This window comes from Meleagris gallopavo, chromosome 1, assembly GCF_000146605.3.
Source record: "Meleagris gallopavo isolate NT-WF06-2002-E0010 breed Aviagen turkey brand Nicholas breeding stock chromosome 1, Turkey_5.1, whole genome shotgun sequence".
Taxonomy (NCBI): domain Eukaryota; kingdom Metazoa; phylum Chordata; class Aves; order Galliformes; family Phasianidae; genus Meleagris; species Meleagris gallopavo.
The window spans coordinates 110,401,529-110,405,863 of record NC_015011.2 but is presented as its reverse complement, the minus strand read 5'-3'; positions in this window follow the sequence as shown (position 1 = coordinate 110,405,863).

Genomic DNA, 4,335 nt, shown 5'->3' with positions numbered 1-4,335 from the left:
AGAAGTTATAATCAAATATTATTTCATACAAAGGATGAGGACATTCAATTTTGTTATTAATGTAATCACATTTCATCTTGAAAGAAAAAAAAGATTTACAAGAAGACCATCTGTAGAAATGTTAATTAGAAAGAAAGAGTTTACTTTAATTCATTCAAGGTACACATTTTCTGAGTAAGCCATATAACCACTTCAGGAAACCTGCATGATTCCAGAGGAATGATATTGTACTAGCTTTTACACTGATATTAAGAAATTATTTAAAAAGAGCTACTTTTTAATGCTTCCTGACCACTGCTTTTCTAAGAATAACTTTGCAAAATATTCTTTGTGACAAATACAGTTGCTTTAGATGCAAATCACTTTAAAGGCATATCTGTTTTTAAGACTGATCTCTTGCACACCTACTCACTCCATTCATAGTTACATTAACTGGAAAAACTTGTAAATGAGTGTCATAACAAAGTTTGAATTAATTTTTAAAGTACAGTCAAAGTTAACAGCGACTTAAGATATCTTGTTTAAAATCAAAATGCAACAGAAGACATTAAATGGACTCAAGACTACCAAAACCTCAAAGTTGCCAAAAACAAACATACCTGGACAACTTCTTCTTTAGAATTAAAATTAGATATCAGTGTGTTTTTACCATCTGAGACTCTAGTTAGTGAAATGCACAATCTGCCCGATGACAACAGGTGAGTGTTTTCTGGCAGATTTCTCATCAAGCCATCTCTTATTATTTTTATCACATTAAATGAAGGATGCAAAGGACCAAGATTCCGCTTTCTAGCTTCTTTGGCTAATGCCAGAACATCTGCGCATGCTTCAGCTGCAAATAAAACACATTTCATTTAAAGATGGAAGTAAAAACAAACAAAACCCACACTTCCATTACTAAAGCATGTCTAGAGCTCCAACTGGCTGTCAGCATGAAAAAAAATATCAAGAGATTTTTAACACAGAAACTAACAGCCCATCAGTGTTTAACTGAGCTTCCTGAGGAGGGGAAAAAAAAAAAGTCACTAAGACATTCTAATAGTTGTGTTCTGGTGAGGACCCAGCCACTAAGTTATTTATATTTGTTATTTCCGCATAGATTGCAGATGTAAAACACCCATGTGAAATACTCCTATTAAAAATTATTCATTCTGGAAATATGTTCTTTAAGAAGAAACGAAAATGAGTAACCTTCCACCAGCACAGACTATTCCATATGTAATATCCAAAAAGATTACTTAACACACTATCTCTGCTGAAGAAGCCTTGGTTCATCACAGCTAACAGAATTTGTTTGGCATTAACAACACATACTGTTACAGGGTTACAGGACACAGTAAAGGAAACATTTAGTGGAAACTTAGGTAGGGAACCTCAGCAGAGTAAGTTTTTAAAGCAAAGTAAAGTAAGGAACACAGTGGAGATTTGCAACACAGGTCTTCACTTAAATAGGTGTGGTTTTTTGTTTTTTGTTTTTTAACAAAATGTCTGTTAGTTATTGGCTTAAATTTTCTCCAATTAAATCAGCATTTAGAAACTAGAGCAAACCACTACAGAGAACCATTGTTCCTACAGAACACCTAAAGTGCTCTAACAATCACACAGTCATGTTTAACAGGACTAACACAACAGCTCATCCACCTGACAAAGTTTTGTTTAAATACTGACTATTATGCTCCTCCAGGGCATACTTTGGGGATACTGCCTGATAAGCCAGTCAGCTTGAAAGCGGAAGGGGAGCAGGGGGAAGGAAGGTTAAAATAACAGGTCATTAACCTGAGTGATACATTACAAGGTCACCCACAAATATGGTCAGAACCTGCAAATTTTAACTTGCATAGCTTCTTTCTAGAACAGATAGCATTCAACTTACCAACCTAACCATCAACACTGCACTAGAAAGAACTTCGCTTAAGCTTCTGAGTTCAGTTTTTTTGAAAATATTGTTTTTTTATAGTATTATTTTCTCCTCTCATGTAATAATACTTCAACCTTTCTTAGCATACTAAGTCACACAATTTTCTTTTAAGCATGGCCATCTGTGTGGGTGACCACATCATCACAAAAATATCAGGTATCCAAGACACCTATGGAGAAGATCTAAACTGTGAGCACCTCAATAGCCCATGTTTGGATCAACCTAAAATGCACATCATCCTCTGATGTACAGCCACCTCCAACCTCCTCCCTTCATCTTTCCCTGATCTCACGGTAGAAAGTTTCCCCCTCAGCCCAGCTAAGAACTCTTTCCACCCCCCCCCCTTCCCATGTTCAGTGGCTGCTTACATTTAGAATCACCAAGGTTGGAAAAGACCTCTCAGATCATCCAGTTCAACTGTCTGCCCATCATCAGTATTTCCCAGTATCTGCTCAGAGTTCCCCATGCTCCAGCTGTGCCCCTGCTGCTCGCCCTTCCACCACACATCTCTCAGAAGAGCTGACTATCTTTCTTCCTACAGTGCATGGCAACTGTGAAAACGTGGGACATATAGCCACAACTGCAGAAATAAATACTGTGTATTACACCATATCAGTGTAAAAGAGCTACACAGTACAAACTAAAGAAGTATATGAAATTATTATAATGTTTCTTAAAACCTTAATGGTAACCCTCTGCTTTCACAGAACCATACAAAATTAGCAGTAAAAGGATGCAGAATTAACATGGGTGTTCCCTCTTATTGTAATAATTCAAAGATCTTAGAACGTGGCTGCTTTTGATGTCTTCTAATAACCTCAAGTGTCTTTAGAAAAGATAATTTCTAGGAGAGACACTCACCCATAAAGCTTAGTACCAGGGGTATGCTCACAAACACACATGCTAGTTATTCTATTATTTACAGATAATTCCTCTTGGCACATTAAAAAGAGATGATGTTGGAATAAAATGAAGTTTTCGAGTCTTAGTTCTTAAAATACTAAAATTCTTAAAAGCTGCTGATATCAAATATTTTCAGGTGAGCAATATGAATTGTTTTTCAGCTTATAAGCATTTTTAACATTCAATGCAGCTTCCTAGACCTTTCAAGTAATCTACAATTAATTAGAACTTAATACCAGACATGTACTAAAACTAAATCACTACTGTGGACAAACATCATTTGTTTTAAAAGCTGGTATCAAGCTCGTAACAACTCATGTGTTACATTAGTACCTTCAGGCTCAATTGAAACATTTAAGTAGTGCAAGTGTATTGCTAGAGCCTTGAAGAAATTAATCAGAAGTGATAGAGACCAGCGACTGAGCAGCAGGGAGAAGCATTTCACCGCATCAGCCCTTTGCAGGCAGAGATCTTTTGTCATTTTAGTGAAGAGCTCCCCAGAATTCTGAAGAGAAAAACCAAACCCTCTCTCAGTTCAAAACATGTTCTCATTGTTTCCTCCTCTCCCTCTGAAATGTAAATATACAGTCTTACAGTTCTAAGCCTGTTAGGGGTACCACGAACAAAGACTCTCACTTTTGAGTCACAAGCCTTTATGCAATAGATCTTTTTGTTTTAAAAGGAAAATCATTAACAGATTCGCAGGAATTTCATACGCTTCTCAAAACACATTCTAGCTGCTATTTAAAACGGCTTAATATTTTATTGTATCAAGCTGCTTTAACAATTCAACATGTTAAATTTACTAGGCCAATATTTTGGGGTTCTCACAAGCCCTCAATAGGTGGAAGCGTGGTACGCTTCTCACACTGCCAGGCAAGCAATATTTCATAAGAGAGACTGCATTTACTCGCAAACTAGTATCTGTCATCAAGAAATATCTGGGACAGACACAAAATAGCACTAACTCGATTTCTTAAATTACAGCCAGACTGGTAGAACACCTAGCTATCCTGAGCTGGAAGAGACTCACGGTGATCATGGCGTCCAACCCACTGCACTGTACACAGAACCACCCAAAACCAAACCCCCACTCCTGAGAGCTGTGACAAACGCTGCTTGAACTTCAGCAGCTCAGTGCCACGACCCTGGAGAGCCTTTTCCAGTGCCCAAGTTCCCTCCGGAGTTGTTCCTAACAACTTATTAACATCAACCACCTTAAATCAACACCAACCACCTTAACCAACCCACTGTCTAGCTGGCAATACCGAGGCCAGAGAAGAGAAGCGCGTTGAAGCCAACCTCAGCGCTGATCGCACCTCACTCAGCCTCACCCCAAGGGAAGGCAAGCAAAGCTATAGGAGCAGCAGAGCAAGGCTAACTGAAACTCTAGCGCAAAGGTAACCGGAGCAGGGACGCGCTCGTTTCTCAGCAAGGCGCCCTGCGCTGCCTCCAGCCGCAGGCTGGGCCGTGAGAGGCGCTTCCCGCACAGCCTTCAGCGCCGCCCCGACCCC